This window comes from Muscardinus avellanarius, assembly GCF_963383645.1.
Source record: "Muscardinus avellanarius genome assembly, chromosome: 5".
NCBI lineage: Eukaryota > Metazoa > Chordata > Mammalia > Rodentia > Gliridae > Muscardinus > Muscardinus avellanarius.
The window spans coordinates 25,422,075-25,443,500 of NC_137790.1; positions in this window are offsets into that span (position 1 = coordinate 25,422,075).

Below are 21,426 nucleotides of genomic sequence, written 5' to 3' on the forward strand. Positions count from 1 at the left end.
TAGAGATTAATTGGAATTTTAGAGGGACATCATAGAATGGAGGAAAAACTCCAGTGGAATGAGGAAAATGGTCTTGAGGAGGGACTGGATGGAGAGGAAAGTTAATAAAATAAACAGCTGCACTGCATTGGGTACATACGTGAGAATACCAATGCCAATCTCAATATTTCTTGGGGGTATGTGAAGAGTAGGAAGTGAGGCATAGAAAAACTCACCAAGTAGTGTGTAGGCATGTCGCTATCCCTATAAACTACATTGTAAAAATCAGAGAATAATGAATCAATGAAAGTATTTAAAAAATACTGGTCAATTGAAAAAAATAGAAAATGTTTTTTTAAAGACTAAAATTATGTAAAAAAAGAAAGCATGTAGAACACTTGAACATTAAAAATATAAACTTGGTATAGCTCCTCTGACATTTTTCTGTAATTTCAATGATACCTTGTCTCAAAAAAAAAAAAAATCAATCAGTACAATACAATACAATACAATACAAATAACCTGGCTGTATCTCAGTTGTAGAATGTACCTGGCATCTATTTTCAGTTAGAAACAATACACGTTGATGGTCTAAGAAAATATAAAATTAAAGTAGTTAGAGAAGAAACAATAAGATAAAAAATATAAAAGATTCTCAATCCAATGGGAATTTGAATATTATAAATTTCTTTTTATAATTATCTTCTTAAGCCACTAAGCAAATTCTCTTGATTCAGAAAACAAAAAAGAGTAGGACTAATAATTTTCTGCCTTTTGTCTTCCTTGACTGCTAAAAATTCTGTATGGAATATTTTATATCAAAAGAGACAAGTTTTCATTATAAATAATGCTGATAGTTCAAGTTATCGACAAAGGGCAATGCTGAATATTTAAATTAATAAGCTTCTTTTATTTATTTATTAGAGAATATATAATTTTTAAATAATTTTTTTGTAAAAATGACTATATTTATATGGCTGTATAGTGTAGGTATGGAGATGTCCCTCTCTCTCTCTCTCTCTCTCTCTTTCTCTCTCTCTCTCTCTCTCACACATACACACACACACACACACACACACACACACACACTTAGCACCATCATTCATATTTGATAATTAAAATATACAAGAGGATAGACAAAATAAAGTCTTGTCCAATAATATAGATATGTAATTCAATATTATTAAGGACAAATGTAGAGATATTTGTGATGTCATTCTTATGATATATAAAATAATAAATCTGGTTTCCTGAGTTCTGAAACCACAATGTAAATGTAATTATATATTACTGAATCTTATTTTTTAATTCATTACTATTAGAAAAAATATAATGCCATCATAAAACATGATTAGTGGGGTATATCTCACTATATAAAAGTAATACTTTGATACTAAGGAGCTAAAACTAAAAAGCAAAATATATCAGTCACACTTCAAATTTTTGTATATCTAACATCTACATATCTATCATCTACATATTTATACATGTCTACACCCCTATCTATCATCTAGTCATTACATCTTCAAACAAACAAAAGCAAGTTTCTGCATAATACAGATCACTTATATCTTGAATTACTGGAAGTAAACTCATTCTCACTGAAGTGAGAATAAGTATAAATGTTACTAATAAGGCATAAGATCTAAATCTAAAGTCTATGACTCATATCCAACACTGCTCAAAATATTGTACCCTCTGAATTTCAATATTTTGCACTGTAAGTATAAGATCAAAATAAACTCTATTAATATTATGCATTTAAAATAAGGGGCTGTAAGCCAAGTGTGGTGGCACAAGTTTATAATCTCAGTACTTAGGAGGCTGAGACAGTAGGACTGCAGGTTTACCACTACCAACCTCAGCTACTTAATGAGACCCTCCACAACTTAGTGAGACCTAAGTTTCAAAATAAATAATAAAAGAATAGGACTGAGAGTGTAACTTGGAGGTAGAAGGCATCTGATTTTCATCCCAGTACCACAAAAGAAAGGAGTTGTAGATGACTTAAATAGGAAAGTCAGTAAAATTTAGAAGTATATGTGTGAATATAGGTTAGATCTTCATTTTTGCATTTGAATACAAGCTTTTATCTTCAGTTAATTAAATTCAAAATTAGCTAGTCTATATTATCTTCTTTTATATCTGGGAGAAATTCTTTACTTAGTGGGGTGATGTGAACTATGATGTAGTAGTCTTCTTTTGATGTTTAATTTTGGATGTGTTAGTTGGAGACAGCATGCTAGAAGGTTTCTTAGCTTCATGATTCCTGCTTCTCTTTGAAAGCAGCAATTTTACTACCTTTGCATAGTCATGATCAATAGCTACAGTTAATATTGTATCATGTTTTATCTTGTTTGTTTTTAAGACACAGAGACTGGTATAGTAAAGTATCTGTCTGGTTTTGATTGAAACAAATTTTACAGTCCTTGGAAGAAGCATTTTATTTTATTTTACCTAATGCCCCAAAACAAAGATTCTGGAGCTATTAAGTCTGGAAAAATAATATTTACAAGCAAGTTATTAAGTGCAACCTAAGAGAAAAATTATTTCTTGTATAGATAATATGTTTTTGAGAGTGGGGGAAGCAACTATGATACTATCCAGTCAATGTTCCATATACTGCTTCTTTCTGATTCTGTCGCTGAGACATATGTAGGTCATTCTATGAGGGACCACCATCATCTTTCAGATCAAAAATATTTTCACGGTAATAATAACACATATTTTGATCAAAAATAGTGCTGTATGGATTCTTTGGAAACCTAAAAAAAATTTAAGAAAGACTATGAGTACTCTTGAAGAAACCTGAGAGCCAACATTTTAAAAATTCAAATTTAGATTGTTCGTTCAGTGAGAACAACTTGCTTTCAACTTTAGTAAAGAACTGTTCTATAAAAATAAAGCTCTTCATTCCATTATTTTCTATTTATAGAGAATTAGACTTCCAACAATATGGCAGCTATAAAGAAGTCATTCATGTGACTCCATTTAATTCCTTTGTTTACTGATCATTCATGAGCATAAAGAGTAGCATGGGAGGTGGAAGGACTCTTTAGCTCTGTATGGCAAATTAACTTGAATATTTTACTATTAAAGACCAGTGCTAGGGTTCTGGTGAATATTCAAGTAAGAGAAAAGATTATCCTACTCTAGAACTAGACCTTAGAATTAGATCACTGGTTTTGTTCTCTAATTTAAGTACTTGATTATCCAGAAAGTCAGTAGTTATTGCTACAAGTGTGCAGAAGTTAATTATCAGGAAATTTATTTTTCCAACCCTTATATCATAGTACTTAAGTTCTTTGCTTTTTGATCATTTCATTTCACTATTTTGAAGAGATTAATTGAAAGTGGTTTATTAAATTATTTAACCATTAACTATTTTTATGAATAATAAACATGCAATTGCATCTATATCCATTTCTTTCCAGATTGAGCATTTGCATCGAAGTATAATACAAACTTGTGGGGTCTCTAATTATTTGTAGTTGGTTTCTTTCTACCCATAGTTCAAGTAGGTGGCCAACGTCTGTACAATGTGCTCGATATTGTATTTTCTTTTTTTGTGTGTGTGGGTCTGGGGATGGAACCCAGGGAAATTCTACCTCCGAGCTATACCCCCTGCCCTATTTTTTATTCTTTACTTTGAAACGGTATCACTAAGCTGTGGAGGGCCTCACTAAGTAGCTGAGGCTGTCTGTGAACCAGTATCCTATTGTCTCAGCCTCTGAATGCTGGGATTACAAGCGTGCACCACCACACCCAGTTGATATTGTCTTTTCTAGTACCTAGCATTATGTAGAGAGTATAGACCCAAGTGCACTGTGCCTATGTATTTGTATCTTTTACACTGGGGATTCAAATTGACAAGCATCAGCCTGGTCTTGTGGCACATGCTTGTGATCCCAGCATTCAGGAGACTAAGACAGGAGGATCAGAGTTTGTGGACAGCCTCAGCTACTTAGTGAGGCCCTTTGCAACTCAGTGAGACCTTGTTCCAAAATAAAGAATAAAAATACAGGACTGGGGGTGTCGCTCAGAGGTAGAATACCCTTGGGTTTCATCCACAGTACCTCAAAAAAAAAAAAATCCACAGGCATCAAGATTCTTAGTGCACACATGGAAGTCATTACCTTGGAGTAAACAGGCTTCATGTGGCCATCTCATGGATTTTGTATATGCTTATGACTTCTTAATAACTTTTGGCATTTAAAATTAAAAGACAAATTATATATTGTTGTTAAAATTATTTTTATTATTTTTTGTTATTTAGGTATGTAATATGGTATAATCTTGGTTTCTTACATCAAATGTCTCCAACCATTAAGTATAAGAGTTCCATTTATGCTGTTATTTTGATTTTGGTGATTTCTTTCTCCTTTGACTTCATATAGAAGTTCTATTGTTCAATGTGACCTGTTATAAATTTTAATAATAGGACAGAAAATCTAAAACAGACAACATTCAGTAAGTCATGACACTCCCTCACACATAAACTTTTAAACCATGGCTGCAACAGCCAGTTGAAGTCCCTATGAAAATAGAAGGTAGGAGTTTTTTTTTTTTTAATATGCCCTAACATGAATATGTTCATTTATTTATTTTAAAATTATTGTTACATTATAGTTATACATAATACTGAGATTCATAGGAATACATTTTATGTGTGTACATAGCATAATTTGTTCTGTTTCCTCCCCTGTACCACTCTACCCCGTCCCCTTCTCCAGCTCTATTCCTTTCCATTACTCAACTGGTCTCTTTCCTATTTTTATGAGGTTCCTTTTCTTTTATTTAAATTTCTATTGGTGCACTGTAGTCATACATCTTAATGGAATACAAAAGGGTAGAGGCATACATGTACACGTCATTCATTTAGCCCTTTCCAATTTCTACCTCATTCCTTCCTTCTCATGTTTGGCTCAGTGATTGACTTTAGGAGTTTTTGAAAATAAACATTTTAATTAGCATGAGTAATAGCTTATTTTACATGTCAATTTGACTGCATACCAGAGTTTCCAAATACCTGGTTAAATATTATGTCTGCTCTATGAGAATTTCTATGGAAATATTAGCATTTGAACTAATAGACAATGTGAAGAAGACACAAATTCATCTGAGTAGATGAATATTGTCCATTCTGTTCTAGGCCTGAGTAGAAGAAAAAGGCAGTAGAAAAGAAAATTTACTTCCCTTCCTAGATGGATTGACCTGAAGCAGTGATCCTCTTTAAACTTGGAATTATATCATCATATCTCCTATTCTTATGTCTTTGAAATAGAATTTAAAACATTTATTAAACCATTCATGTTTTAATGGACTCCTAGGTTGGTTCCATAATTGTCTATTGTGAATTGTGCTGCTATAAATATGGTTATGCATGTATTGTATAATAGTCTGGTTTCAGTCCTTGGGAAAAATACTGGTAATAGTATAGCAGGCTCATATAGTCGAACCATTCTCAGTTTTTTGAAGAACCTCCACACTGGTCTAATATAGTGGCTATATTAATTTGAAATACTATCAAATGGGTAAAAGATTTTCTATTTACCCACATTGTCAGCAGCATTTATCGTGGTTTGACTTCTTGACAGTTGACATTTTGTTTGCAGTTAGATGGAATCTCAGTGTAGTTTTGCATCTTCATTATTGCTAATTATGTTGAATATTTTATATCTTTAATTGCCATTTATATTTCTGCTTTTGTGTTTATTTAGCTTAGTTGTCCATTTCTTGATTGAGTTAATTTTCAGATTGCATTTTTAAAGCTTATTATATAAAACACTTGATTATCTCACATATAACAATGTAGTATTTCAGGTCTAGAGTCCTCTCTAAAACTAGAGATTATTTCTTCTGCACAAAATAAAGTAGTATGTAGAAAATATTGTAATTCTATAACATTCTTAACAATAAAAATAAATGCATGCATAACTTTATACAATCCATATTTTTTATTGGTGCATTTGAGTCATGCATTTTAATAGGGCACAAAATGTTAGAGGCATACATGCACACATCAGTTATTTATTCCTTACCCAATTCCAATCGATTCCTTCACACCTCTCTCCTCATGTTTGGCTTAGTGTTTGACTTTGATATGTTATGAATGTACATCGTGTATACTAGGGAACTTCCCTGTCTTCCCCTTGCATTCCCCTCAGGTCACCTTATTTGCTCATCTATGATTTTTCCTTCCTCATCTCAAGTTCCTGCTATGACCCTTTTTTAACTTTCTCATGTTTTGTGACTGACTAAGCTCACTTAGCATAGTGTTCTCCAGTTCCTTCCATTTCTCCACAAATGACTTCCTTTTGTATGTGATATATATATCATATATAGTTTTGTAACCTATTCACCTGATGCTGAAAATCTTGGCTGGTTCTATAGTTTAGAACTTGTTAAGTGTACAGCTATGAATAAACATACACATGCATTTGTTTAGTAGTTTGGTTTCCATTTTTGGGGGGTAGATATCCAGAAGTGGCATTCCTGGATCATATGGCAGGTTCTTTCTCATTCTTCTGAGAATACTTCATACTTATTTTTAAAGTGGGTGCACTAATTTGCAGTCCCACCCACAATGTATTAGAATTTCCACTTCACCTTCTTGCCAGCATTTGTTGCCAGCCAAACTCACACCCTCAGACAAAAAGAAACAAGCCATATATCCCATCTTTGAAATGGGAAGATAAACACATTTTTAATTTTAATTTTAATTCACATTTTAATTCACATCTTAATTTTAAGTACAAAACTTAAAATTAATTTTGTACAATATTTCTTCTGCACATATGTGTTTAATCTCTCCTTTGGTTCAGGCCAGATGAATGTGGCAATTGAAAGTGAAAGTCTGGCGCAGAAAAAACCCAAGGCCAGCCCTCGGAGATAAGCAAGCAAGCAAGCAAGCAAGCAAGCAAGCAAGCAAGCAAGCAAGCAAGCAAGAGCTTTATTAAGACAGCCCAGCTCCCTTTTATATCAGGCAGCTGGGGATTTTTTTTGAAAATAGGAGGAGGCTTCCGCTCACAGTGGAAGATGGCATGAAGTACAGGGGGTTTACTGATTGGGTGGCTCATACCCCAATGAGTGAGTGTGTTATCAGGGAACTGGTTGTTGGGCATCCCATGGCCCCCTTTGATGGGCTATGAGGTAGCCAGCACAATCTGGAAGAGAAGCCGGAGAGACGCCATCTTTGGTGGGACTGGGCTGCTTATCCTAACAGCAACAATGTTTAATGCAAAGAGAATCATGGTTGGAGGATCAGCTGAACTAAGACAAATACAATGGATTGTGGCCTTGAAGAAGCGGATGCAAACAGAGGAATTCAAGGTGATGAGAATCTGCAATGCAGAGTTAGTGACATGAACTGGATACAAGCTGTGAGAAACGAGAAAGCTGTGACAAACACTGGAAGAAACCAGGTTTTCCAGCACTTTTTGTGATGACTTCTTGAGTTAAATTAAATCTGAATGGTGTATCTCTTAGAGGGGCTGATTACAAGCAAATTGGTTTCTTGACATTTATTCCTAAAAATTACTTCTACCTAAAATTTTTATAGAAGTTTTCTTTCAATTGAGGTTATAAAACTTACTATTGTGATATAATCTGTGTTTCTGTTCGCTTCATGTATTTATCTTGTAAAACCTTAAATGGTAGAAGATCTTAGAGACTTACTTATTAAATAGACATATTTCAACACTTTCTGTAAGGACAAAAATAAAATAATTTATACTCAGAATAATTTGCATTATTTATCTTCTGTTTCTTTTATCTAGGCAGTTCTATTTCTTGTTGTTTCTAAGGCTGTGAATAGAATATATACTTACTTTCACAAAATTAGGAGTTTTAAAATTATTAATTGAATATTATTTTAAAATTATTTTTCTTCTTTGTCAGATATATTTTCTGCATATCAGCAATATAAAACAATTCAAAATTGTGTAAATGATGTATTAGCATTTGTCTTTGTGCACAAATGTTAAGTACAGCTTATTTTAAAAATCCTTGCATCAAAAGTTTGTGTTGAGCAGGGTGTGGTGGGGCATGCTTGTAAAGCCAGAGCTTGGGAGGCTGAGACAGGAGGATCTCGCAGGTTTGAAGCCAGACTCAGCTACTTAGTGAGGCTCTCAGCAACTTAGTTAGACCCTGTTTCAAAATAAAGAATAAAAAACTGGGCAGGGGATGTAGCTCGGAGGTCAAATGCCTCTGGGTTCCATCCCCAGACCCACACACACAAAAATAAATAAATAAAATAAATAAATAAAAGTATGTGGGAAGCCAAAATAGAATAGTTAAAAACTAGAAAAAAATATTATTTTAAAAAGTGTATAACAGGTAGCTAAACCATAAAAATATAGGAAAAGAGAAAGAAAAATTCATGCTACATTTTTCAATGACTTCTATTGTTTTTTACACTATTTCATTTTTTAATTGTTGTTTTTGTGCCGTGACTTGAACCCAGGGACACTCTATCTGCAAAATATACCCGCATCTCTTTTTATTATTTTACGTTGAAACAGGGTCTCACTACATTGTTTATTTAGGGTCTCAGTAAGTTGAGAGGCTGGCCTAATACATGTGATTCTCCTGCCTCAGGCTCTCAATTCTGGAATTACTTACAAGCTTTTGCCCCCATACCTAGCTATATTAACAAATTACTGACTTGATACTGTGCTCTTTTACTTCATGGAACATTCTCTCCTTTAAAACTCTAAGTTTACTCGGTCAACACAAAATTTTTTACTTAAATATGAAATGCTTTTTCTCTATCTTTGTCAATTCTAATTCCTCCCCCAGCTGCATAAAGTTAATTTTTCTCAATTACTCTTTCTTTGCTTACTCTGCAAATTGTCCGGATATTAGTATCCTGATCCTTAATTACAAATCTGGTCTGAAGCTTTAGATTATAAAGGCAGTTCTTTTAAGACATTTCAGTATCCTGTGCATATCTGGCTTAAAACTGTACACGTTTCTATTGCTACCAATTCAATTCAGTACTGATTTATTCTTGTCTGAAATCTATCCTTACTGCTCACCTGATTCTTATATATTTCCAGTTAAAATTTACTTTTGCAACTCATACAATTCATCCTCTAACCGTTTTGAGTTATTTTATGTGTTCATTATTTCTAGAATCAACCAAGTTTTCATAGTATAGTTTATAAGTCTTCCATAAGAATTCTTGACTTCTTTTCTAACTTCATTTTCTATAATTTTTCTCATCATTATCCTCTTTTCCACCCTCCAACCTTACAGTTCTCTGAAAGAATATGCTAATGTTCTTTCACATGATTAGAAAATTAACTACCTTAGGAGTTCTACGTGGTAGTTCATGTAACCATTGATGTTCAACAATTTGTCATTTTAAGAACTAAATTAATTAGATTTTGCATTTTGGTCCTACTTAATGATTCAGACACTAATGAAAAAGCACACTTAGAAAGCAATCTTGTGTATCAGGGGAATTAAGCAAATTTTTATGTCTCTGTTAACATGGATTAGTGATAAGATTTATTGCTTTTGTTGGGGTCCACAGAGAACACAAATCATAACCCCTTTTTTAAGGAAGGTGGATTCTGATTCTGATCATTAATATTTTAAAATACAGAATAAGATGGAACATTGTGTATTCAACATAAAAGTCTTCCCTGAGCTCTTTCCAAAAATTTGACCTCAAGATATTATATAACACGGTATAAACTTTTTTTTTTTTTTTTTTTTTTTTTTTTGGTGGTACTGGGTTTCCTGGAAACCCTTCTACATCCAGGCTACACTCCCAGACCTAATTTTATACTTTTTTATTTGGAAACAGGATCTCTTAAGGCAGCAAGGCTGGCTTCGAACCTGCGCCATCCTCCTGTCTCAGCCTCCCAAGCGCGGGGATTAGAAGTGTGCATCACCATGCCTGGCTATAAACATTTAAATATAAGAAAACAAACAAACAGTAGTTCTAATCTAAAGAGGTCACTGTTTGCTTATCAATTTATTTCCAAACAACGTCTTTATAAAATAAAGTGTTGATTCTATATAATTTAGTTATATATTATAACTTGATTGACATTGTATATTTGAGATTCAACAAGGATATTGGAAAAATGTACTCAGAAGAGTTTGCAAGTACATGATTTTTCATCTTCTCGGTGTGTTTTAATATTTCAAGCCATTGCTCTTTAATATAAAATAAAAATACCACAAACTACCTGAAGTACTACCATAGTGGTACTTATGGCAAAGTATAATTGAATAGAAATATGCTTACCTCAGACAGGAAGTAACTTGCAAAAAACCTTTTGTGCTTTTCTTAATCTGTTTTTATGCTACTTAGTATTTTCTTAAATACATATATTTTCTAGCTTCTTTAATATTTTTTTCATTTAAATTGTCACTTAACTAAGCTTACCAGCCTTGGTTCTCATCTTATTTTTTTCTTTAATATACATAGAAAATTTCTTTCTAATATTCCTGGGGAAGGCCAAAGAAAGACAGAAAGACTTGTTTTACTTGAATTAATAGTTTAATATTTATTACTTATGTTTTAATTAGTTCCTAGATATTAGGCATCAAATTAATAATGTATGTAATATTAATGCTTGTGAAGAAACTTGAGAGGGTAGCTAAGATGTTCAAGTGCATATACATTCCAAGCACTGCACTATATATGATATGATCGTATATCATATTTTCAATGCTGCTAAGGATATTGGGGGCAACTGGAAGAGAAGACAAGAAGAGAAAAAGGAGAACTGATGAAGAAAACAGTACAAATCATGTTATGTTATGTTCATATAAGAAGCTATCTCTACAGATCTCACTAAGATGTACAGGGAGGACAAAGAGGAAGTGAGGTGGGATGTGAAGCGAAGTACACCATGACAGGTGATGTGCCTACATGACATTGCATGCGCATTTATACCTTTTTTTTTTTTTTTTTTTTGGTGGTACTGGGGTTTCTGGAAGCCCCTCTACCTCCGGGCTACACTCCCAGACCTATTTTTACATTTTTTTAAAATTTGGAAACAGGGTCTCCTAAGCCAGCACGCGTGGCTGGCTTCGAACCTGCGCGATCCTCCTGTCTCTGCCTCCCAAGCGCGGGGATTACAAACGTGCGCCACCACGCCCGGCTCATTTATACCTCTTTTAATCGCACTGTGATGTAGCATTCCAATGCACCAGTACAAAAATCAAAATCTAAAAAATAAAATTCCAAAAATAAATTTCAGCTGCTAAATATTTGTTATTTATAAGTAAATAATCAAAAGTTCTCCCAAGATTAAAACCTATTGAAGCTGGGCATGGTGGCGCATGTTTGTAATCCCCAGGCTTGGGAGGCGGAGACAGGAGGATCGCTCAGAATCAAAGTCAGCCTCGCTGGCTTAAGAGACCCTGTTTCCAAATAAAAATATAAAAAATAGGTCTGGTAGTGTAGCCTGGAGGTAGAAGGGTTTCCAGGAACCCCAGTACCACCAAAACAAACAAACAAACAAACAAACAAACAAACAAACACTATTGAAAATGTTATTCTCTAGATTGGGGAAGTTTGGGCCATTAACACTTTAAGTAATCTTTATTCATATTTTTCATATGCGGATAGTTTTAACAACTGATAATAAAAGTCATGTTATTTCTAAGTTATATTTATACAAACCAACACAGTTAAGTATTATCGTATATCTAAGAAAGAAATAAGATCATCATAAAATTAAATTATTTATTGTTTAAATTATATATAAAATAAAAGTTTATATTTATTTTTTCTTTAAATATAAAATAGAATAAGTTAAATTAAAAATTTGAAGATATCAAGGTTTCATTCATACTTCTGTTGATATTTGTTCATATGTTAAGAAAGAAGTAAACTATGTTAAAAGAGAAACGTGATGTCAAAGCACACTTTAGCTGTCTAACCATAATGGATATTTTTCATTTACTTATCTAAGTTCATGGAGGTCATACAATGAGCTCGGCAAAGAAAAAAGAGGATGTACAAAATAGATAATTTTTATATTTAGTGAATATACATTTTAAAATATTTTTCTTAGTGCATTATAATTATGTCATAGCAAAATTCAAAGCTGAAAAACATACATGCACATATCATTTGATGTATTTCTTTTCATTTCCTAATCTGCTTTCTTCTCTTCCTTCCCTATACATGTTGGTGACTATGACTGTGATTTCCATATATGAAATAGCAACACTTGAACTGATTTCTTCTTCAATAGGTTTTTATTTCTCTCCACTCCCTTACCCCTATCGACTTTGATGATTCTACCAATCTCTTTCCTCATTTACCTAAAGTTTGTTATGTTTCTGATTTTCCCTCTACCTCCCTAGTTTTTCCCCTATTTTTTGGAGAAAATATACAACCCGTGACTTTCTGAGACTGGCTGATCTCACATAGCATAATCTTCTTTTGCTCCAGTCCAGCATGGTGAAATAGGTCTGTAATCCCAATACTTGAGAAGCTGAAACAAGAACACAGGTTCAAAGCCAGCCTCTCTGGCTTAAGAGACCCTGTTTCCAAATTAAAAATAGGTGTCTGGGAGTGTAGCCCAGCGGTAGAAGGGTTTCCAGGTACCCCCGTACCACCAAAAAAAAAATAGATAAATAAATAAATAAATAATATAAAAATTTTAAAAACTCTATTACTATAATTTTGTCTTATAAATTGAAACCAGAAATTATGATGCATGGTAGTTATTGCTAATATTCTTTGTCTATTTGAAAATTTTTATTATATTACATAAATTTTAGGACAATTCTTTTACGTCGTCTAAGAATTACAATTATATTTGAGGGTAAACAGTAATTCACAAATAAATATATTAACAAGACAATTGTGGAGGGTGATAAATTATATGTATAAAAATTAGTATGTTGATATAAGTAAAAGTAAGTGGGTGTAAGATATTTAGTTTTACAAAATATAAGAGGAGGTGGAGGAGAGAGGGGAGCAGATTATAATGGATTAGAAATGATGCAGTTATTGTAGAACTACAAATTCTCAGGTTTTTAGCTTGTGGGTTTGCAGAAAATGTGGTGTCCTTTTATTTATTGTAGTTGAAAAGATTGGGAAAAGTTATTTTTGGATAGTTCTAACTTCAAAATGTGTATTAAAGATTCAAATGAAGCTAAATTGAGGGGAATTGGCAGTAAGTTTAAAGTTCAGGCTTACTGAAGGTATAAACATGTAACTCTCCAGCCAACAGAGAAATATAAATATGTAAACATACTTCATTAGTTTTTTGTCATGATGGTACAACGATTTATATTTTTATCCAAACAAACAGCACTAATGAATAAATACAAAGATAGAAACTAAACATATATTGGCGAACCCTAAAACAACATAAGAATTTATGTTGTAACAATTTAATAAAAAACATACAGTTATAGTGGTTGTGGAAAGGGAAAGCTTTTTACATGTAAACTTACATTTTATAAAGCAAGAAGTGGGTAAAGAAAACAAAAATTATCCAAAGGGACAAAGCATCCGAATTCATGTTATGAACTGCAGCCATACCTTCTGTTCTTGAAAAGTGGCTGAAATAGAAATGCTGCCTAACTCTCTGAGGAACAAAGATGGATAGTTCATTGCACAGGTAGCAAAGAAGAATTTAACCCGAGCATCTGCTGGATGTGTATCTGCAGTGGAAAGACAAACAAACAAACACAATCCAATGCACACAAGAAGTGAAAGAATGGAATAAAATAGCAAGTCAACACAACTCACATGGGATCTGAATGCATTTCAGACAATATTTATTTTAACATCTGATAAAGATTTTGAATGAATTACATAAGATATTTGTGAAAGGTAAATAAAGAGCCTAAGAATCTGTATTGGGTATGGCAAACTGTTTCAGATAAGAAGGAATATAAATAGAACAAATGGGCAAAAGACAATAGCTGAGAGAAATATTGCAAAAATTATAGATTTTATTGAATTATGTATTCTCATATTGAAGAAATATTTGTAAATTAAATACAAGATTATGAAACTTCAGTAAAACAAAAGAGTGCAGGCAAATAAATATTGTACTTTATGAATTAACAAGTAAGAAAATTTTTTTTCAAGACTATTGCAACAGGCCTCAGGATTATTGGAGTAGAAGAGAGAAACTGAACTCAATGGAGTTAATTTAAAAGAGAAGATTGAGACAAACTACTGGAGAAATTAGGAATGAGATTGGTTAATGTTATTAGGTCATTTTTTCACTAAGTATAGCTTATTGAAGTTAGTTTCTCTGGGGCCTACAGAATTTGAAGATAGGGAAAATATTTTTATGGATGATGAATTTATGAAGGTTGGGTTCTCAGGTGTTTGAAAAAATATTTGTAGGTTCTGAAACTCATAAGATGCTGGAAAAAAATTTGAATCTCAAAGGGGAAAAGAATGAATATATAATTGTATTTTTTCTTGAGTAAATCCTTTAAGAGAATAGGTTAGGGCTCCATAGTCAAAAAGAAACTTATACAATTTTTAGTGGAGCTGAAAATAATATTACTGCCATGTTGATGGATTAAAAGTAATATTTAGGGCACTAAATGAAAAATATTTGATATCAATTATAATCAGGGTTTGAAACTAGTACACTTGATGGAAGAATCACTGGAAGATAAAGTTCAAAAGAAGGAAAAAAATCTTAAAAATAAATTAGAGCTGGGCGTGGTGGCACACACTTGTAAACCCAGCATTCGGGAGGCTGAGACTCAGAGGATCATGGTTCGCAGACAGCCTCAGCTACTTAGTTGCAGCCTCTGCAACTTAGTGAGACCATGTTTCAAAATAAAGAATAAAAAAATAGGGCAGGGGGTATAGCTCAGTGGTCAAATGCCTCTGGGTTCCATCCCCAGTACCGCAAAATAATAAATAAATAAATAAATAAATAAATAAATAAATAAATAAATAAATAGAAGGAATCAGCAAAGACCTTAGTAATGACCTAGATATGTCTAAATAAGAATGGTCATAGAAAACAAAACAAAACTATTAATTTCAAAGCAGGTTAAAAATCATGAATTAATTAGCAAGCATCTAACATTAACTAAAGAACTAAACATAATTTCAGCATCATAATGATTATATCTTCTTCCTGCGAAAGAGTAAAGTGACAATACCTTCATATTTTAATCATAGTATTCATATTAACATCTAAATAATAAAAATGAGTGGACACCTTAAAAATAAATAAAAGTATAAATATAAAAAATTTAATTCTTTCAATAGAAACCAGTAAAAGCAAACAAAATGAATAGCATAGATCAATAAAAATATAAAATATACCCTTTAAAATATATTTATTTAAATTATATTTAAAATTTATATTTATTACTTGAGATATATATATATATATATATATATATATATATATATACACAATAAAAACAGAATCACACACACAAACACTAGTTTTGATACAATGGTTTTCTTTCAAAGGAATGGAGAACATATAAATTTTTCTGCCTATGTAAAGTGCTTAAACAAAACATCATATATTATAAACAGCAAAAATTGATTTCTTACACTTTAGGACATTAAGAAGTCCAAGACCAAGGAAGTACTGAATTTTATGACAGTTCAGTCTCTGATTTATAGATGGCACCTTCTCTCTGTGCCTTCACATTGTGGAAGGGGGTGAGAAATCCCTAAAGCCTCTTATATAAGGACACTAATTCTCTCATGACCTAATCAAATCATTAATGCCTCACCTTCTAATACCATAACCTTGTTGTTTCATATTTCAACATATAAATTCGAAAGAGGACAGAAGACCAATTAGCAGGTTTAAGACAGAAAATTCCACGGGCTCCAGCAAGTAAGAGATGAGAAAACTGATGAACGTGGACAGGTGGACTGAGAAGAGAACTTATAACCAGATGCTATTCAAGACACTAGAAATACATCAGACATATACAAGCTAATATTCCAACCTCTATTTCCCACTTCTATTTTATTTCCAAAATAAAAGTTACACAGAGTATGGGTAAAATGAATTTTAAATTAAAAATAGTAATACTGTATCTAAATGAATATGTAAATAAATAGATGGAGGAGTCAAAAACAAGATGTAGGGGAAGTAGAAGTGGAGGGAAGGAAAAAAGAAAAGAGGAGGAAACAAAAAATCTAAAACAAAACAAACGATTCTGAAAACTAGATAAAACAATTAGTGCCTCTTTATTTTGTATGTGTTGTCATCGTGTATTTATTCAGTGTCTGGATGGCACTTTGTTTTGAATTCACTAGCAAAACCCATAACTTTGTGCCCAGCATCTCTTAGCCTCCTCTATTCACCTTATTTGTTCCAGCTTTTCACTCTCAACATAGCCCAACATATCAACGACCTTTGATATGTTTGTTAATGTGCATCATGAAGATTGAAGGATTTCTCTCTTCGTCCCTCTTATCCCCTCAGTTTACTTTATTTGCTCATCTATAGTTTCTCCTCCTTTTAATAGAGTTCCTCTAATGACCTATTTTCTCCCTAGCTTTTGCATATTAAGGAGAGCAACTGATTTCTTATTTTTTGTGACTAATCTTACTTAACATAATGTTCTCCAGTTCCATCCATTTCCATGTAAATAACATAACTGTGTTTTTCTTTATGGCTGAGTAAAATTCCATTGTGTACATATCCCATAGTTTTGTAATCCATTCATCTACATAGCCCTGAGTGACGCTTTTGAACCCATTCTGCCATTAAGATAATTATACTTTATCTTCCCCCTTGCTTAACAATGTCTGTGAGTTGATATAGGGACCATGGCACTTGCCTCAGAAAGTTATAAATAATCCTCCCCCTTTCTGAGAGAAAATATCACTTTTAATACTAAAGAAATCACAAAATGACTGCTAAATATATAGTAATTTAATATAAGAATAACTACATTTTTTAATGAGTCCTTCACATTAAACTCTCATTGATTTCCTCCAGTGTAATCTAAAGATCTTTTTTGAACACATCATGCATTTGCAGGTTTTTGTTATTGAGAAGGATTTTATTTTAATTTGGTACTGGAGATTGAACCCAGAGGCACTATACTTCTGAGATCCACCCCCAAACCTTTTTATTTTTATTTTGAAACGTGTTGCTAGGTTAAAGAGGGTCTAAGTTGCTAAGGCTGACCTAGAACCTATGATCTTTCTGTCTCAGTTGCCCAAGTACTGGGATTATAGGTAGATGCCACTGTACCCAGCATTGAGAAAGATATTTAGCATTTCATATTAAGAATGGAAAGCTGTGAATAGTTTTATATGTTTATAATCTCAGTATTTTGAAGGCCCAGACAAAAGGATCACATGTTTGAGATTAGGGTGCAGTAACTTAGAGAGACCTTATTGTAAAATAAAAAATAAAATAAGGCTGTAAATATAGTTCACTGGTAGAACATCCCTGGATTCAATCCCCTACACAGCCATAACATACATACACATACACAAACAAATAATAAGTCTCTCTATTCATTGATTTCCTGTTTGAGTTCCTTTTCACATCTATAGACCTAAAGTAGATACTGCAGAACAGAAGAAATTATTTTTCTGTTGTTAACTCCCAATTTTATTCTAAGTGTTGTGTACTTGTCCTATAACCTTTTCATCATGTTCTAAGAGATTCGAGTATAAAAAGAAAGGAAAGAAATACAGAACATTGCATATACTTATTAAAATGGATACTATTTGTTATATTGGATGGCTTCTCATATACATTTTGCAATGTTAATGCTGATTTTATAATTAAGTTCATAATGCTTTGAAAAATCTGCTTCCTCAGATTTCTTTTCTAATTACAAAAGCAATATCACCCTTCAAATTGTTAACACTCATTTGAAAATAGGCTATTTTTAAGTTATTTTCTCATCTGTCATGTTTATTACCTCTATTGTTATTAAACTAAATAACTCTTTAAGTCAATGATTCAATATTGTAATGCAGGGACGAATGTTCAAAGGATTTTGATCACAACTGGGCTTACTACTCTACTTTCTAAGGTTATATTTAAAAACTGTTGATGAACAACATAAAACCTACTCTTATTAAAATAGGTCTTTAAAATATCAGTGCCTTGGATCCAAGTTGATATTGAATACAAATGAATGAGTAATTCCTTTTTAGAAGTGAGTCACTGGTATATTAGAATTAGAAGATTTCTCAAATGTACTCTAGTGACCTTAAATGCTCACTGAAAAAATATGAGCAATTTAATCATGTGTAAGAGAAAGTCCATTACAAAGCCAGGATAGAAGCCACAGAGAACTTTATATGAGGATAATGCATGTCTTAAATTGAACATGAACATCCTGAAAGTAAGTACAGTCAATGGAGCGATTATGTAATGTTCTCAGTTGGAATGGTAATCAGGTCTCCATTTACATTCCCTAACAGCCAGCATAAAATATGCACAGTATTTACCAGTGTCCTTAATTGGTCCCAAGAATCTCTTGGTATTCTGCCTCCATCTGGATCACTTGCTTTTTAGTAGAACCCTTACTTTGATTATTGTAAAAGTATCATTTAATATATATCTAATAGGAGAAAACCTTACATTAAAAAGTATATGGGATATTTTAAAAATAACAATTTAGTCATGTTATTATCTCCAAGGGACTGAAGCAGAGCTAAGATTCTGTAACATTAGTATTTGAGACTTCTTATGCATATTAAAATTAAACATAACTTTAGTTTTATAATGTAAATTATTGGGATTTTGTCTGACTTCCAGTCTCAGAATATAATAATAAACAAATAATCATGTTAACATGTAGTTACCTTTCAGTCATACACATCCATAAAATTTGTAAAAAATCTAATTTTTCTAGATTAATGTTCTTAGAAACAGAATATTTATTCAAGTAAGTAATAGATTTTATATTTCTAATAATCTGCTATAATTTTTGGATAGATATGAAAATATAGTTAACCTATATAGATTTACTTCAATGTATTTTTAAAACAAAAATTTGGAGGCCGGGAATGGAGGTGCATGCTTGCAATCCCAGCATTTGGGAGGTGGATACTGGAGGATCATGGTTCATGGACAGCTACCTGTTTAGCTAGGCCCTTCACAACTCAGTGAGACCCTGTTTCAAAAATAAAAAGACTAAATAATAAAGCTGCGGTTGTAGCTTGGAGGTAAAATGCCCCTGGGTTTCATCACCAATACTGAAAAAAAAAATTGGTTACAGCAAATTTTCCTTCAGAATTATGTTAAATAACTACCGATAATGTTAACATTGCTAAAACATAAAAACAGGTCAATCACAGCTAAATTTGAATTTTATAAAAAATTTGTTTCTAATTTCTATGGATATAAGTATAAAAGTTTCTCAAAATCTTAGAAATTGAATCACCATATGATCCAGATATACCACTCCTCAGTATCTTTTCGGAATAATAAAATTCAAAATACTATAGTGAGCTGGGTGTGGTGGCACACACTTGTAATCCCCCAGATTGGGAGGCAAAAACAGGAGGATTGCACAGGTTTGAAGCCAGCCTCGCTGGCTTAAGAGACCCTGTTTCCAAATAAAAATATAAAATAGGTCTGGTAGTGTAGCCCGGAGGTAGAAGGGTTTCCAGGAACTCCAGAACCACAAAAAAGAAACCCAAAAAACTATAGTGATACATGGATGCCAGGCCGGGTGGTACAAGCTTGTAATCCTAGCATTGGGAAGACTGAGACTGGAGGATCGCGATTTGCGGTTTGTGGACAGCCTCAGCTACTTAGTGAGGCCCTCTGCAACTTAGTGAGACACTGTTTCAAAATTTAAAAAACTAGTAATAAAAATAGGGAAGGGAATATATCTTGGAGGTCAAATACCTCTGGGTTCCATCCCCAGACCTGATTATATATATATTTACAATAACCTAACTATATACCTGGTCTAAGTGTTTGTTCACAGATGAATGAGCTATGAAACTGTGATATATATTCACAGTGAAATTTTACTCTGTCATAAGGAACAAAGTTTTCTCCTTTGTAGAAAAATAGATGGAATTAGTGAAAAGTATGCTAAGTGAAATTAGCAAGTCTCAGAAAGTTAAGGGTCATATGATTTGGGGATACAGGGGAACATGTACTAGGTGCTAAGTGTGTGTAGGTTTCTACCACATTAAACCTCAATATGAGATATAATAATAATTGATTAAAAAGAGTCTATTAAAAATAATATTTTAAATATTCTTTTTAAAAAAAACAATATTGCCTCTCACTCTTTGTTTTCAAACCCTTTAATATTCTACTAGACAAATGATAGGACACATGTTTTTAGACTCCATATTTTTCCAAACTCTGCTTTCTATTTGTTTTTATTTGGATGCTTTCTTTGAGTTTATCATTCAAAAATACTTTTACAACTGCATTTATTTATTCTGGAATACTGCACTGACCACTTTTAACACTTTTTTCAATTTCAGTCATCCTTTAGTATAGTTTCTCAGATTTTTTATATTTTTTAAACATTTATTGGTGCATTGTAGTCATGCATCTTAATGGAGTACAAGATGGTGAGGATACATGCACACATCACCCAATAAGCCTTTTTACCCAGTTCCCTCCCCTTTCCCTCCCCTCTCTCCTTCTCATGTTTGTTACTGTACATCATGAACATTAGAGAATTTCCCTCTCCCCGCGGCATCCCCTCCAGTCACCTTATTTGCTCATCTATAGTATCCTCTTTTTTGTCTGGAGTTCGTCCTGTGACCTATTTTCTTCCTAGGTTTCACATATTAGAAAGAGTATCTGATTTCTTTTTTGTGACTGACTAATCTCACTTAGCATACTGTTCTCCAGTTCCATCCATTTTCCTATAACTGACTTAATTTTGTTCTTCTTTATGGCGGAGTAAAATTTCGTTACATGCATATCCCATAATTTTGTAATCCATTCAACTGTTGATGGACATCTTGGCTGGTTTGTGCTCATACTCTATTTATTGTGAATAGTTATACTTATTTTAAGTTATATATATATATATATATATATATATATACACATACACACACACACATATATATACATATATATACATACATATATATATGTATGTATATATATATGTGTGTATATATATTTTCTACAAAGGAGAAAACATATATATATACACACACATACATATATATATATATACACCCACACATGTATATATATGTGTGTGTGTGTGTGTGTGTGTGTGTGTGTGTGTGTAATTCTATTTTAAGATTGTTTCAAGCTGAGTGTTGGTGCACACTTGTAATCTCAGTAGTACTTGGGTGGCTGAGACAGGAGGATAGCAGTTCACAGATATTTAAAAATTGAAGTTTATCTTTTTATGTTCATGTGGCACTTGGTATTAAATTCCAAGGAATTTTATCTCTGAGTGTCACCCCTATTCCTTTTTTTATTTTTGAAACAGGGTCTTGTTAAGTTACTGAAAATCTTGTTAAGTTACTGTGACAGGCCTGGAACC